General features: G+C 44.3%; 1 protein-coding gene across 1 annotated transcript in view; it reads left to right on the forward strand.

The window, feature by feature from the left end:
- Positions 1-693: 693 nt before the first annotated feature.
- The window catches only part of SEMA4D (semaphorin 4D), a 125,420-nt gene continuing 108,872 nt past the window's right edge, over positions 694-17,241 (forward strand). Inside the window, exon 1 of the mRNA XM_045020449.1 lies at positions 694-757. The gene's annotated coding sequence lies outside the window, so the exon portion shown is untranslated. The remainder of the gene's footprint in view (positions 758-17,241) is intronic.

Raw genomic sequence — 17,241 nt, forward strand, 5'->3', positions numbered from 1 at the left:
CAGCAGGAGCAATCTTGCCTGGGTTAGCCAGGTTATTATACAGTGTGTGTGTGTGTGAGAGAGAATTAAGACACCCAGGTTTATGATTCAAAGCCAGATAAAATGGCACACAAATGAGAAATAACGTCTGTTACAAATGAAAAACCTTCCGCTCTGGAAGTTTCCATTTCCAGCCTTGGTATTTTGAAGAGAAAGGTCTTCCTCTCCCTCAGTGCTTACAGATACAGGTACCAGCAGCAGCGTATGGAAATGTAGCATGGTTTCTGTGGACAAACACCTCTGAATCCCTCCCGCCCCGGATTTGCAGCTAACACTCCATCATCATTTTGAGGCAGCGTTTGCAAGTGCTCTCCCCTCCCCCAGCCCGGGGCTGGCAGGTTTTTCTGTGCCTGCTTCCCCGAGCCATTGACCAAAATCTCCTTCTGAAAACAACTATCAAAATCTTCCTCGCTTGTCACAGCTTGAGCCCGGGCTGCCTCCACCTCCCCTCCCTCCAAGTCACAACCCCCAGCATCCCCTCCCCCTGGTGCTGCTCTCGGCAGGGCAACAAGCCCTCAGGCTGCTGCCTTGAGCTCCCTCCTCCTCCCCCTCCAGCAGCAGCCGCCATACTGCGGGGCAACCCAAACTTGTTACACACTGGCACCAACTCCTCCTGCTGCTGCTGCCCCCTGTTGCAGGCGCCTCGGCAGCTGCACGCAGAGCAGCGGGAGGCGGCCCTGGGACGCGGAGCGCGAGCGAAGGAGTTGCAGCCTTGCAGGTAGGAGCTTTAGCCCGTGCTCGTTGCACGCCGACGGTTGCCTGGCCGAGCTCTTTGCAGCGCCGGGGGGACGCGGAGCAGCCGCCGCCGCCGCCTGCGGGCTGAGTGAGCGGCCTCTGCGGTTGCAGGATTTGGGCTGGGGTCCGTGCCGCGGAGCGCCGGCCGGCCCCGGGTTGCGTGGCGGGGGTTGGCTGTCTAGAGGCCCGCGGGGAATTGTGTAGGGTTGCCGGGGCGGGGAGGCTGGCAGCATCTGTGCGCAGGGCCGGGGGATGGTCGGTGGCTGGGAAGTGGTTGCTGGCGGGTGGGGGGAAGGGACCGTGGGTTTGTTGCTTCACAGGTAGCATTTTGCAACGCGGCTCCGGTTCTCCCGGGACTCGGCGTTTCCCCACCATCCTTCCCACTAAAGCAGCCGCCGCCGCTTCCCTCCCTGCTGTTGCCTAAGCAAGAGCTCGCACTGCCAGCCTGGCGGAGAAGCGGGATAGTGGGGTGGCCCCCCCCCCGCCGTGCCTCGCGGGGTGCTTAGTCCGCGCCGCGTGTGAACACGCGCACCTGCCCCGAGAGGGGAACCTGTGTGGAAACGAGCCCCGCAGAAGCCTGCAGACAAACCACACCCGCTTTGTTCCAGTCCCTGTTTCGTGTAAAGAGGCAGGTTTTCTGCTTGCGTTTCACGGTCACAAGGGGAGAGCGGGGAAAGTGCTGATCCTCCCTGGGGTTACTTTTCCCCCCATCGGATTGTGCAGGGAGGGGCTGGGAGGGAAGTGAAGGAAAGGCCTAGGCACGGCGGCTTTCTCCAGCTGTGACAAACTGAAGGCAGGAGCGCTGGAGAAAAATGAAATAAACAGAGAGCTTTAAGCTCTTATCAGACCCATTACAAAACTACTGCCATGGCCTGAGATGCTTTGGAAGAGACGCCTCCCGTCTCTCCCTGACAGCTTTATCAGCGTTTCCCCCTCCAGCCCTGTTTGCCTCCCCTGGCTTGTTGTGCCCCTTGCTCCACCCCTGCAGTCCAAATCTGGTTCTCTCTCTCACCAGCTCCACTCCTGCTGCCCAGCGAAAAGGAGAGGCTGCTCCTTTGGTTTAATGAGGGCAGGGCACAGTTTAACCTTGCACTGGGAGTCCTATCCTCAGGCAGGTCGGGTGGGGTAAAGTAATACGTTTTGTGTTGTTGTGTTTGTCTTCTGGTCACAACCATATTATTTGGTTTTGTTTTTTTGAGGACGCTGTTGGTCTGTGCTGCACCTGTTGTAGCAGTTTGGCTGTGCTGAGTTGAACCTCTTGGTGTGTTGCCAGTATCAACATGTAAAGGATATTTGAGCTGGCTGCTTGGTTTTGGTAAATACAAATCTGAGACATTTTCAGTGAACAGGGAAGTGACTTGTTTACCTCTAATCAAAAGGGGTAGGTTGCTTGGCACTGAACCTGTGGTATCTTGGTGTTTAAGTCAGCACTTCTGTTTAAAATCTCATTCTTATATGAAACAGAAATCAAGCCTGTATTTGATGCTTAATGTTTGGAAACTTGCTGCATATGTCTTCAAAGAACCACTCTGTATTCTTTTATGTCTCAGCTGTTGTAAGATTTTATATCAACTTTTTGCAGAGGTGCTGAGGTTACAAAAGATGCATGAAATGACATCAGAGTTTCTTGTCAGTTCTTATTTGCCCTCAAGCTAATTATAAATGAAAATCTTCTGTGCTGTCAGTCTAAGGTATATGCTGTTTGGTAATGTGTTCTGAGGTTTAGACATCATGCAATCTCCAGTGCATAATTCTTTTGCATCAAGATAATGCAGTGATCATAAATTTCAGTGGTGCATACTTTGGCTTAGATCTAATGTATTGATATTAATATGTAATGCATCCTGTGGGGGAGGACTGTACCTGCCCTAGCACGCAGATGGATTATGTCAGTGGTTCTCAACCAGGGGTTCGGGGCCCACTGGGGGGCTGCGAGCAGGTTTCAGGGGGTCTGCCCAGCAGAGCAGGCATTAGACTTGTTGGGGACCAGGGCAGAAAGCCGAAGCACCACCGCCTGGGGCAGTGTAGACATATCCTTAGTGTCCAGCAGAGCTGAAAAGCTCATTCTTTGTGAAAGGAGCCATTTTCCTTCCTGCCCAGCTAAAATAACTATTATGGCTTTAGTTCTTAAAAAACAAAACAACTAAAAAAACACTGTTCTAAACTTACCTTCTGAGTGTGTACAGCTTTCTGCAACCATTCTTTTGGAGCAAATCCTTAACCACTCTGGAAAACCTGAGCAAACAAACTTTGCATAGGTTTGCCCTGTGAGAGCTAGAATTCTCTGCTTCAGGCAAAGAAGCTCAACAGCCACTACTGAGGTCCTAGTTTATTCAACACCTGTTTGTCATCCCACCCCTGGTGAGGCATTCTGACCAGACAGTGTGTGGTAGCAAATTGATTACTGCTTGCCTTCAAATCTTCCAATGCATTGCTGCAGGTGCAGGAATCAGAGTGCACTCCTCTAATACCTGCAGGCAATTCATAGTACCTCTCTGTAGATTCATAATCTGCTAATCCCACAAAGTGGAACCCACTGTGTTTAGGGTCCTCCTTTGATGCAGGGGATGTGGCAGGAGCACGGTTTTGCCATTGAAGTGCTACAAGGGGTTTCCGCTGATGCCATAGTTGGTTTGTTCTCATTCAAGGTCCTCTATATTAGGGATGTAAATATCGGTTAAAAAAAGTGAATCGGTTAAACGTTTATAATTATATTGTTTAACGGGTTAACCTTTAACCATGGTCATTCCGGTGGGCCAGTGCCGGGAGGCAGGGGCTGAGGGTCTGCTGGCCTGGCACGGCTGGGGCTAGGGTCCTGCCTGCCCACCGCAGATGGGACTGGGGGACTGCCTGCCTGCTCAGCGTGGCTGGGGCTGCTCCGGCACGAACGGGGCTGGGGTCCTGCCTGCCCAGCGTGGACGGGGTCCTGCCATCCCAGCTGGGGTTGCTCCGGCTGGCCTCGTAGAACCGGCCTGCCACCGGGGTAAATGGTTAAGGTCCAGTTAACAGTAAGCCTAATGCTTACCGTTTAACCATTTAAACTTTTACATCCCTAGTCTCTACACTGCATTTACTAACCATGGCTCCAGTTCTGCAACTGCATCCACACAGGTGGATCTCTGTGCAGAATAATGCTGAAGTCAGTGGGTTTCATGCAGGGGCAGCAGGGATATGCTTGCACAGATACAGCTGCAAAATCAGGCCTTAAGTTGTATTTGTGTTGACTTTTCCAAATTGTTTCAGTTAAAAAAAACAACCAAACAAAAAACTACGTATTTAAAAAAAAATCAAAATGTTTTGTTCTGACAATTTAAAAATAAAATATTTTGATTTTTCAATTAAAAAAGACTGGTTTTAGATTTCCTTCAATTTTATTTAAAATAATCTAAAAAAGCTTCAAAACATAACATTTAGTTTCAGGTCAAACAAAACATTTCATTTGATCCAATTTTAAGAACTGCCAGCAAAGAGAAAAATCAGTTATTCACACAGGTCTAGTTAGGTGTCAAATTGGGCATTTAAAAGTTAAAATCAGTGTTTACTTTGGAAAATGGTGGCCTTGCTATAGAAAAAAACTAAATTGCTGAGTGGAACAGCAGAATGTAGTGTAAAGGTCAAGACTCCACTATTCTTTTGATTTTATTCATTTATGATGGGCCAGGAGTTGTGGAACGAGAGGCCTAACAGGCCTAATGATCTAGGAGTCCCTGAGCCCAGTCTCTAGCCTGAGCCAGGACGTTTAGTCTGCAATTGTATAGCTCTACAGCCTGAGACCCATGGGCCTATCAGCTGACATGGGCCAACTGAAAGTGTCTTATTGCAGTGTAGACATACCTAAGGATTCAAGGGAAGATTTGCGTGGAGACTTACTTTCATTTAGCCAACTCTGTTGCTGCTTTCTGTTTCCTAGTAATAGAAGGGTCACTTCAAAAATGCTTAAGCAACTGTTGTATTATACAGACGTCTGTGAACAGTAATAATACGTTGCATGAGTACAACTGCCCCCTGCCAAAGGAGAGTGGCTTTAAACTTTTTCTGGGGCTTTTTATGGGCCCTGCCATAAAGACTGCCCGAGAGTTGTATGAATCAGTGAATCCCCTGGATGCCTTGGCCCTGCCATTGCCATTTCCCTAAGGAGCCCTCCCCAGTTGCCATAGCACAAACACTGGCTTTCTCTGTGTGAATCCTATGAGGGAAGACTGTGGAGACATGGTCAGTAGGTACCAGCTGCATGGAGCCATTTGGCCATGATGTGAGGTTGCAGCGGGCTGCATGTGCTCTCTCTGCTCTGCTCCTTTCAACTCTCTCACATACTCCCTGCACAATCCCTGTTTACTTGAACGTTTGTCATAGTAAGAATTTTGTCTTACTATAGTGAGGATTGCAAAGTAGAACACAGCTTATATTTTGTTATCAATGTTAGTGAAAATAATGAGTTCTTTGAATTACATGCAGTGTTGAAATAACTCTTGGCTTTAATACAAGTAGACTAATTACTGTAAGATCTAAGATGTGCCATACATAGTCTGCAGAAAGTGCTGTGTAAATCAACAGATACTCATTGACTCTAGGTAATACTTTAACCAAAGAGAGTCTTTTTCTTGTTTAGATCAATGAGAATGGTGCTGCCATAAGAGAATTACTCTGGAATATTATTTAAATTAGGGATGTAAATATTGGTTAAAAAAGTTAACGAGTTAAACGGTTAAAATTATATCATTTCACTGCTTAATCGTTAACTGAGGTCACTCCAGTGGGCCAATGCCAGGTAGCAGGAGCTGCGGGACAGGGCTGTGGTTCTGCCTGCCCGCTGCCGACGGGAATGGGGTTGGGGCCGCTCTGGTGCGGCTGTGGCTGGGGTCCCACCTGCCCGTCGCAGATGGGGTCCCGCCGACCACCGGGGTTAACAGTTAAGGTCCTTTTAATGTTGATCCTAATGCTTACCAGTTAACCCTTTAAGCTTTTAAAGCCCTAATTTAAATTCTATACTATGCATAGATCTCTTATGATTTGTTCGTTGGCTTTAGAAAATAAGAAATTCCAAGAAGCAGTTGTTGTCATTGCTTTTTTTGTCTAATGTAGGGAAATGAAATATTTTCTGATGAAAGAATACAGAGTATTTCAGATGTTCAAGGAAAATATCCTTTTTTCAACAGTATTTGTTGGGCAAAGACATATTGAAATAAGAAGTGACAGTGACAGAGAGCTGTATTTATCGTAGTTGACTGACATAATTTATACACTGAGACTTAAATGTAGATCATTATAAGAACCAAAATGTTCTGTGATTTACATGAGTCTAAAGGGGATTTTTCAAGGTGCAAGGTCACTTGTGTTATTTGTAAACTTACAAGGTTTTCTTTTAGTTTTAAATTAAACCTTAATTACTTATTCATGTGACTGATTTAATATTTCATTATTCATTTTTAGAGAATGCAAGAAGTAGTAAATGCGTAAGACGATATATAATGATGAGATGGTGCCACAAAAGAAAGAGATATGGTTTTGTGTTCTATTTTGTTATTTTGTAGACTCATGGATTTTAAGGCCAGAAGAGACCACTGTGATCATGTACTCTGACCTCTTGTATAACACAGGCCATAGAACTTCCCCAAAATAATTCCTAGAGCAGATCTTTTAGAGACATCCGCTCTTGATTTAAAAATTGACAGTGTTGGAGAATCCACCTTGGTATGTAATGTTATGGTATAATCAATGACCTTTACTGTATTCTTACACACACACACACACACACACACACACTTCTATTTATGTTTCACATTCAGGTCTTCTCCATCTTAGAAAACTCTAGAAAGTTGTCTACGTTGAGAGTGGGGGAAAAAAAAATCCCACCTATGCTTCTGCCAGCTTCAGCTGCACTGATAGGAGCACTAGTGTAGACAAGGTTCTGGTAACTTCCAGCATTTTTACCGCCATTACGGATTCCCATTTATATAAAAATCTCTACTATGGCTATCACCAGAAGAGCTGTGCTGAGAGTGAATTGAATGTCTATTTTCTTAGTGTAAATAAGCACTGTAATGACTAGAGACTAGTGACATGACATCTCAAAAGTAAAAGCAGAACGGGGAATGGATTTTTAGTCAAATTGCTTAAAACATGGTGGCCTTTGTTCTTAACACCTATTTAACTTCAGTGTCTGATTAATGTTTTGGAGAGAGTCTCTTAAAATTTCAAACTTTATACCCCTTCATTTAAGCTGTGCCATGGCACATTAAACATGCTTTGAGACAACTGTAAACCCAAAGAAGACCAGACTTGGCATTTTTTATATTTCTGTGGGGAGTGGGTAGAGAGAAGAAAATTAAAGCTTAAAAAATCCCACCTCAAAACCCTGCTTTTCCAGCCTATAGAAGAAAGGATGGTCACAAGCCTAGTTAAAAAAAGATCCTTTCTCACATTTAAGCATTCATGTCTGTTTCTCTACTTTTGAAACTTTTCAGACTTTTGAAAGTATCACTTTCACATTTTATTCTACAGCAAAATTAATGACACCAAGTTAGCAAGCAAGAGGAGGACAGCGTCTCGCTCATACGCATGCCAAGTCCTGCTCCCCGATCCAGATATGGGCAGGCAGGCTCAGCCTGGCAGATTCAGCTGTGGAGCGGCTTAGTGTGGGGTGGAAGGGTTCTGTGTGGGGCAGTCTGGCTGCCGGCAGCTCGGCAGAGTGTCTAGGTATGGAGGGGATCTGGATGCACAGGGGCTCATCGTGGGGTTCTGGGTGCAGGGGAAATGGGACTCTGCAGCGGGGTCCAGGTGAAGGTGGATGGGGCTTGGTGGGGAGGTCCGGGTGCTGGAGGAGTGGGGTGTGGTGGGGTGCAGGTCCAGATATGGGGAGCTCATCAGAGTGAACCAGGTGCAGGGGAGTTTGATTGTGGGAGGGCTCAGTAGTGAGTGATCTGAGTGCGGGGGGGGGTCTGGATGAAGGGATGTGGGCTCAGCAGTGGAGGAGGGGTCCAGATGCAAGGGGGCTCTGGATTCAGGGGGTGAGGCTCAGCGGGGTAGGAGTTTGGGTGCAGGAGGCTCGGGGGTGGGGGATCTGGGTGTAGAGGGGCTGAGGTTTGGCAGGGGAGTCTGGGTATGGGCAGTTGTGGATTCGCTACTGGGTCGAAGGGGCCCATATTCTGACGCGCTCCATCCTGCCCATGGGTGCTCCTGTCGGGGAGTGGGATTTGCTCTGATCTGTCTGCCTGGAAATTGGGGTTGGGGTCCTGGGGCTTGCCCCACTCCGCCCAGCACTCGCACTGGGAAGCCTGTGCCTCAATCCTGCTCCCCGGCAGGAGTGCTGGGGGAGGGGTGGGTGGGGACAGGCCTCCATTTGCTCTGGCCCAAGGCCCCACAAAACTAATCTGCCTCTGGGTATGGGAGGGGGGTCCAGATGCACAGGGGTTGGGTGGACAAGGGAGCAGCTCCCCATACAGCAACCCCTTCCCTGCACCTGAGGAGTGATGGGGGAAGAAGCAGATGGGGTGTGTGCGGAGCTTCCTGCAGCTGGGGAGATTTCTGAGTGTGGGTCTGACCCAGCTACTCCTTGCAGGGGAAGACGTCGTCTTGTTGTCCTCCCTTGCCCTCAGCCCAACCAGGACTAGCAGCTGAGCCCAGCACAGGGTAGGAGCTGTCAGCTGGGGTATCCCAGCCTGGTCCTCACCGCAGTGATTTACCTCTCCTCTAGCTGCTCTGGCACCCAAAAGTAGGCACCTGTGCTGTTGGAGAAGGGTGCCTGACTGCTCTTGTGGCTTCCCTCTGTTTCCCCATCATTTTCTGTGAGGAAGCAAAGAAATGTCTGGGGAACGTGAATTCTGCATGCACACAGTGGTGCAGAATTCTCCCAGGAGTAATTGGCTGAGCTGGCGAAGGCCTTACACTTGGCAGCATTTCTCCATTTTTCTGTCTGTAACCTGATAGTTGTTGAATGCTGCATCCAACCAATTCCAAGATGTCAGGGAAAGATCTAGATATCAGTGAACACAACCCTGTTGATTTTAGGGAAAACCAAAAGCGGGAGCACATGACGTCCCTCCCAGCCAGTTCTTTAGCAAAGCTGCAGCTTCAAGCACTTCTGCCATAATCTGTAGATCTAACAACTGGCTTAATGCCTTCCAGCATAAACGTACTCCTCTTTCATCTCTGCCTATCCTCCTATTATAAAACATGTTGACACCTGGAATGACTTATCTAACAGACAGAGAAGAATAGTGGTGGGAGAAATTACTGAGGGGGTGGGGAATAGGGGCATGCATACAGCCCCGGCATGGGAGGCAAAATGGGGACTGGTATAAGGGAGAGGGACCTACAGAACCTTTTGCATTGAGGGAAGGGGGCATGCACACAGGGTCCTGGGGGTGGGAAGGGGGAAATGAACGGATGGAAGGATCCCCTGATGTGTGCAATAACCTTGGCCTACAGAAGCTAGGAAATATGTGACCCTGATGTAGAGGCATGGCTGCTCCCTTAGTGGTCCCTGCTGGCAAAGTGTGGCACTGCAGCATTCCTTACCTCAATTTCCCTCTCCAAAGTAGGTCTCTTAAGCTCTCCTCACACCTGTCTGTGCTAGAGATTGGCTTAGCTCTCTGGCTAGCTCCCAAACAAACATAACCTCTTCCAGCAAAGGTCCAAACTAAAAAAATCCAAACAAATAAACAAAGTTCCTTTATTCTTTAGGCTTCTCTGAAATCCACCTTCCGGCTTCTGTTCCCATACCTGTCCTCCCAACCTACAAGTTGGTTCCCCTGAGTACTATTCTCAGATGCTGGTTTAGGGTCTTCTGCAGGAATCTGCCCACTCCCAGACTGATCTGTCTCAGGTCTTTTATAAGCGATCACCCGTCCCTCCTTAGTGGACCCTCTCAGTCTGGGAAGCAGCTAATTAATTATGACACAAGTCTGGCTGGCCCTATCTCCCTATAAGGGGCCAGTCACTTGGCCATGATGTGAGGGTGCAGAGTTAGGCACCTAGGTTCCCTATGCAATGCATGGGGAGAGAGAGGCATCTTAGACTGCAGTCCACAAAAGCCAGCATGCTTGGTGAGGAACCAATGGGAGATGCTGGTGAGAGAGCTCTGTCCTAAGCCCTGGAGATAGGTGCTTAAGCCTGGGCTGCAGATCTCTGTTTAGCAATCCAAAAACGCTAATCTGTCTCCTAGAGTCACGCTGTATAGGTTATGGAGTAGTGTCTTGGAGGAGTGAGATCCACGTAAGTGGGGAGACAAGGAGGCGGTGAACGGGGACTGAACTTTGGGTCTCCCACCTCCCACATGGGTGCCCTAACCACTGCTCTGTAGAGTCTTTCTCTCTGCCCCAGTGACTATTCCACTGTGGATAAATAAATATTTAAATGATCAATGGGCCAGAAAGAGAGAGTGAGAGAGAGTGCCTCTGTAGTCCAGTGATTAGGGCACTCTTCTGCCCCAGAGTCCAGTCCCACTGGAGCAGTGGCTCTTTTAATACTGTATTTTTCCACAGCTGGGTCAAGCCTGAAGTTGTTGCAGCTGCCTCGTCCCAAATAAATTGTGTGCACAGCAGGAGTTTGATGCTCCTGGGCACAGATGCTGCCTGATAGGTCCATGAATTCTCCTCTGCTGGTTGTGGGGGTCACAGAAGTAGAAGGGGAGGAAAAAAACCCATGAAAAACGTGATTAAAATAGGGAGGGAAAAATCAAAAGTATTTAAGGGCAGATCTCAACGTGCCTTCTGTTTTTGCATATACTAGTCACTTACATGCAGGTATTTTGTTTGCACAAATAATTGAATTTGCACAGGCAAAGTCCAGTTGTGTATGACTTCCCTGAACAAATGGTGCTGTGCGAATTCTGATTCACAGAAAGTGTGCATGCACAAGTGGCAGCTATATTTTTGAAAAATTGTCCCTATTATAATTCCCAGTGAAAGAGACTGAAAATGTTTTATAGCTATTGGTGTGTGTTAGAATAACAATGCATGATGTAGCACAGGGGTTCAGAGATGTAAAAGGTCTTTGACAGATTTATATTTGCATTCTTTCCCTTTCTGGTTGTCGTGCATGGTTCTTTAGGACTAGGATTATAAAGGAGCTGGACTGGGACTTAGTTGATGTATCAGAGGTTATGTATGTTTATTCATTTATGCATAATACATGGCTAAATTCAGAGTTGGTCTAAAAAACCCAGCTTTGATATGCTGCAGAGTGAGCTAGCCATTTTTTACTTCAATTAGTCTAAAATAAAAATAAGGGACTGCAAAGAATACACAGTAAGTACGTAAATCTGGAAATTGACCTTGTTATAAGCATACTTTAGTGTGACTTTCTCTATGATGAGTCCTGTATTATGATGATGGGCAGAGAAAAACCAGTATGTAACACTGTGTCTCAGTGCTAAGTATGAAACTCTCCAAGTCATCTACATACGGGGTGAAGCTAGTTTGTTCTTTGGGATTCTGATTCCTCATTCACAGGATCAAACTGTAAATAATAATCTTATAAAACCTAAAAGTGATGCGGTATTACAGTACTGCATATTACAGTATTCATATTTATACGTATTCATAGGAATGCATGGTAACATGTTCCTCCATCTTTGCATAAGTGTTCTAATTTGTTCAAATCCCATTTGTTTACCATACCGTAGTGATTAAAAAAAGGCTCTCAGTTCACCACAAGCAAAAACATGCCTGAAATCCTAAAACAAATCTGGATAAGATGACGCTCTGCTCCCTGACCTGATACTTGATTACTAAACAAAACATGATATAACAAAATAAAAATGGTTGATGATTTATATTTTTTAACCCCCATTTCTCCCCAAAGCCATTTGCTAATTTGCCTTTCCAGAAAAATGTAATAAAATCAGCTTATAACGTTTCAGATGGATCATTTTTTATAGTGAAGCTGGAGCTGCAGTAGGAGTGTTTAAATAAGGTTTATATTTCCCAATAACCATATGGAGAAACAAGCATCTTTTAGTTTGTTAAAATATAATAGTTTCATGAGCAGTGAGGTTACATCTTTTAAAAATCTTTACCTATGTAACAGATAACTTATTTATAAATTCTGAAATAATTTCTTCATGAAAATAGACTAGTCACTTTCTAGTGAGTTCACTTTCAGATTCTAATGCTCTAAGAGCAATCAATCGATATAGATAAACCCAAATAATGTTAAAATGGATATTGACAAACTATTGGAAGGCTGACTTGCTATCAAAATGGAAAAAGATACTGCTTTTGCTCTCTGAATAAATAGAAGCCCTGAAAGCTCTAAGGTTTAGTAAATTACATTTTTTTAAATTGAATGAGTAACTAAAACAATAAAGAAATAAAATAGCATTTGATAGTGCATTTCAGTGTAGAATAACCACATGGCTTTCATCTGCAATTCAGTCACACTTCAGAGGAAGTAAAAATATTATAACATTGCATAGAAAGTTAAATATAACTAACTGAAAGTTTATATATGTGTGTGTATAGATGTGTGTGTATATTTGGATTAAAATGGTAAATGCCTTTTAAAATCAATACAAATATTGTCTGTGACTATTGCTGGCCAGATGCTGAAGCAGATAGGTATTAAATTACAGCACAATGATGTTTAGGGACTTCAGCAGAGTGCATCACTTCAAAGGCAACTTTAAACAAGTATTTATGTGACATACACTAAGGGCAGGTCTACACTAAGGGCGGGAGTCGAACTAGGGTACGCAAGTTCAGCTATGTGAATAGCGTAGCTGAACTCGAAGTACCCTAGTTCGAACTACTTACCCGTCCAGACGCCGCGGGATCGAAGTCCGCGGCTCCAAGGTCGACTCCGCCACCGCCTTTTGCAGTGGTGGAGTACCGGAGTCGACCGCAGCGCTTCCGGAGTTCGAATTATCGCGTCTAGATCAGACGCGATAGTTCGAACTCCGAGAAGTCAAACTCACCGCGTCGACCCGGCAGGTAAGTGTAGACTAGCCCTAAGTAATTACCTCTAGTATTGGCAGTCTGCTGACAAATAAAGTTATGTTATGATGCAGATAGAAACTTCATTTGAAAGTCTAATCTTTACATTCTTCAACTGAAGAACAATGTCAAATTCATCGTTTGTGCTAAATGTCAGGTGTTTGCTTAACTACATCTTGGCTTGGATTGGAAGTATGTGAGTGTGGTTGGTTCCTAGTGTACTGGATACTATGGATGACTGATGGACATGGGTACAGCGGAACTTTCAAGCTCTTCCTTTGCATCTGGTCTTGTCACTGTTGGCTAGGCCAGGCTTGTTTGCTTTTGTAGCTAGGTTCTTGCTTCATAGGAAGCCCTTTTGGTACTTTCTTCTGTGGTCGCTATTTTGGAGCCAGATGTTGGTTAAATCTGTTTGTTTGGTTTTTTGGCTAGAGCTAGTTGAAAAATTTGGACAAAAAAAGGGACATATTCTTCACAATAAATTCTGTGAAAATTTCATTTTATTTTCTGACTGTGACCCAGGACCCTTTTTGTCCAACTGGCAGAGGCATGGGAGGGGGGGCACAGATTTTATAGAGATCTCCTTGGCCAAATATGGGTGCAATAATTCACCAAAGGGTGCATGTGAGGTCTCTACTGAGAGCCAATAGCCCACTGGTCGTCATAATCATTGCAAAATGTATGGATGGATAATATTTAAGGAGTTATGTATCTATACTGGAAATTATGTTTTCAAAGCCTTGGCATTAAGACAGGTAAACGGGGTGATATGACTCAGACTGGTTCTTTCCAGGCAGTAGATGCTTATCTCCTTGGGTGGGCATTGTGTATTGTCCGTGTAACAATATAGGTCAGTTTGTATTTGGAGCCAAAATGCTCATTAAGAGATTGTGAAATCTTCAAGAGAGGAAATGTACAAGAAGAAATAAAAGTGTGAGGGGATCCAGTTTATGAATGAAGACAACAGATTGACTGGGGTACCTCTCCCCCATACTCCAACAGTCTTTCCACTGAAGAGGTAAAAGGAGAGTGTGACTTGTCTCACAAATGGAAGATCACAGCCAAGCCTGGCTATAATGTGCTGTAAGGATTTTGAGTGGGCTTTTGCTCTGTAAGACCTTGCAGTAATTAACATGCATTCTAGGTTTACTTACTTATGTTTTATATGCAACCATTTTATTTCCAGTACTTCTACTTGCTTTCACTAGAATCTCTACTTTGTCAAATAAACTTTTTCTTGTTTTACTGTAAACATCATTAATTGCAGTGTGTTTAAGGGAGATGGGATCTGAGGTGTAACAGGTAAGATTAAGGGTTCTGTTCCTTTGGGAGCAGTGAATCTGTAAATATTGAGTGTCCTGAGACTGGGACAGGGCCTGGACAGTCCAGGGGGATGCCTGGAGGGCTCAGGGGCTTGAGCGGCCCTATCGTTACGGTGGAGCCTGCGTAGGCTGAGCTCAGAGCTTTTGTTGCCTGCGGCCAGTGAAGTTGGGGAGCTGAAGCCACGTCAGGCACAGACGATGCTGCCTCACGCTAAGCACAGGTGGTAGGTGCGCCCATGGGAAGCGTCACACTGACTATCTCTGGCCGTTCAGGAATTGTGAGTAAATCTTTCATCCCTTCTTTAAGGATCTGAAAACTTTCTTTGGGCCAGGACATTTTCCTCAAAAGTGGGATTAGGCTATTTAATGTCTATTATCTTCATAGTATCACATAATTTCTAGCTTCTCACAGGAAAGACTGTCGAATCTCCCTTTTTATATCAACTATTTTCTATGTGTCACAAATGTAGCAGTATGTTGTCTTAATTAGCAGTATTTTAACTTTTCAGTAGGACTTCCTATATTTGTCACTCATCCTAGATTTGTGTTTCAGCCTTTCTCCTTATATGTTGCCTTAGCTCCAATGCTTCCTTCTCCACTTGCATCTTTTTCTGACTTCTTACAGTTTTCTAACTTTATCTGTATCTCTTCTGATGGTTCATATCTTTCTGGCTTGCATTCTTCCATTCTCCTGAAGAGAATGGTGTAGGAGGGAAGGCTTGCTAGCCTAATTTTAATAAATCCTCAAATTGCCAATAAGGGTTGCCACTCTTGTTTTGTCCAGTTCATCCAGATTTGCATTGTTGTGGAAGAACACAATTAAAGGAACATAAACAAGGACCAGGTGGACAGTTGGAGTGCTTTGCCAATGTAGATATACTAATATACTGAACCAGTAAGTGTTCCTAGAATTTATGCAGTGTATACTGGCAAAACTGTATGCACTTTAGGGGTTTTTGGTGGCATAGCTATGTCAGTCACAAATCACATCTCATTGCACCCCTGACCAATATTACTATGCCAGCAAACATTTATAGTATAGAGCTGGACAAAGTTAAATAGCCTTGGTTCACAGGCCTCTGCTTACAGTCTTTCAGTATATGTTTGATGACAGAAGTCACTTGACTCTGCCAGTTTTAACCCTTTGGCCCCTGAGAGCAGGGCAATTGTTTCTCTACGTGCTAGTACAGTATTTGGTTTGCAAACACTCCACGGGGAATACTTTTTAAAAGAAGAAAAACACTCCTTTGGAATCAAATAAAATAAATTCTTGGGAATACATATTATATCTTTAGATTTTGATAACATCTAAATGTTTGTGTCAAATTTAACTTGACATTGTCCCCTTAAGTGGTTTTATTAAAATCCTGGCATCCTAAGGATCTGCAGGAAATTCTTAAAAAATTAAATACATAGCATTATTGCAGTTAAATGTTTCACTTTGTTTCAATTTTGAAGTATAGTTTCACTTGTGATGTAAAGGAATAAGTATTGTGGGCTGCTTAAGTAGTCTCGTAGATTGACTTCACCAAGTCAGCCTTGTGTTTTCATTGTGGGCATTTTTAGATCTTGATCCTGCAAACAGTTGTTCAGGTAAGTAGTTCTATTGAAATCAGTGGAGTTATTCACATGTATAAAATTTGACACACGCTCAGCTATCTTGCTAAATTGGGATCTTAACATTACCAAAATGTGGCAAATGTACCATATTGATTATGTGGAGATTGATTACAGTCTACGAGTATGCTTAGCTTGCTAGAATTTGTAACCAACATTGTGAGAAGATTTTGTGTGTTTTGTTTTGATAAAGCCCGGTAAGAATGGTCTATTTTTATTGCGGCAAAGCCTGTAGGAATAGATTGGAAGATTGTGCATAGCTCCACACTGCATACATTAATAGACATTGGCTCTGATCCTACAAGTGTGGGCAGATCTCTGCACTCACCCTGAGCCACGCTGACCTACTCACTGCATGAATTGTCTTGCAGGATTGAGGCCTAAGGCAAGATCGTTGCTGTGATTTCGCCAGTGGAAGTTGCTCCAGGAGGCAGTGAAATAATCCCAAAAAGGATGGGACAGAAGAATGGGTATGAAATGGGTGGGGGAGAGAGAAGATTCATTATGAAACAGGAATACTAGCTAACTACGTTAATGTACCTTGGTAGGACATGCCCCCGTGGCCTTCTCCTGATGAGAGAGAGAGGGAGAAGGAGTAGTTGCACAAATCCCCAGGAGGCAAAATTATACATTCCTGTCTCCCCACAGTAGTTGCACAACTACTCAGGGTTTGCTAAGAATTCATGCATATGTATTAGCTTTTCTTTTACTTAGTTGTAACTGGAGAACCCACTTATCAGAAACTTAACCCTTCTGTACTGCAGAAATGTGGATGTGGTGAAAATGAAAACATTTTGTAAAAATTGAAGTGATCATTAGGTGAATGAGAATAAATAGCTCTGCTAAATAGAACTGTCTAGTTTCGTTTTAAAAGAAGATAGTACTACTTTATTTTTCACAGTATTTTCACTAGCTTCAGGAAAAGAAAGTACATATTTCTCCTTACGCTTTTTTAACTTCAGTCAATATTAAGCCTATTTTCAGCCACAGTCAAGGGAGCAGTGCATGTATTCACCTCTGTATATATAGACTCATCCAAAAAAAAATCTCTTAAAAATGAGAGGAAGGAGGAATCGGTCCCACTGAAGTCTATCTGAGTTTTACCACTCAGTTAATGGGACCAGGATTTTACTGAGAATGTCAACAGAATTATTAGTTATATTCAGCAAGATGACAAGTGGATAAAGTGGACTGTCTCCTAAACTGCAGTGAGGTAGAGAAGATAGTGGTGTTTTCATTTCTAATGCACATATATTTACTTTGGGGGAATATTGTGTTTGGATACATAGGAAAATGAGAAGTCCTTCTAACTATAAAGCCAGTCAGTATTAAACATTCCCAATTTGATGATACTGATATCTCACTTCACAGGTGGTTGAATTTTTCTATCTAGATTCAATTTTAGAAGGCTCTCCCTGCACCTATGCTTTTTAAATGGGCCTCTTATGTACGTAGCTTGATCACACAGCTGATCATACATGTTGATATTTAGGAACTCCTCTTTCTCCTGCTTTTGAAATGACAGACCCAGGGGGGAAAGTAATCACTTTTCAGTGGACGTCTCCTGTTCTTTAATTCAGTTGTTGGCTTTTATG

Source organism: Mauremys mutica, chromosome 6 (assembly GCF_020497125.1).
Source record: "Mauremys mutica isolate MM-2020 ecotype Southern chromosome 6, ASM2049712v1, whole genome shotgun sequence".
In the NCBI taxonomy this organism is placed as follows: Eukaryota; Metazoa; Chordata; order Testudines; family Geoemydidae; genus Mauremys; species Mauremys mutica.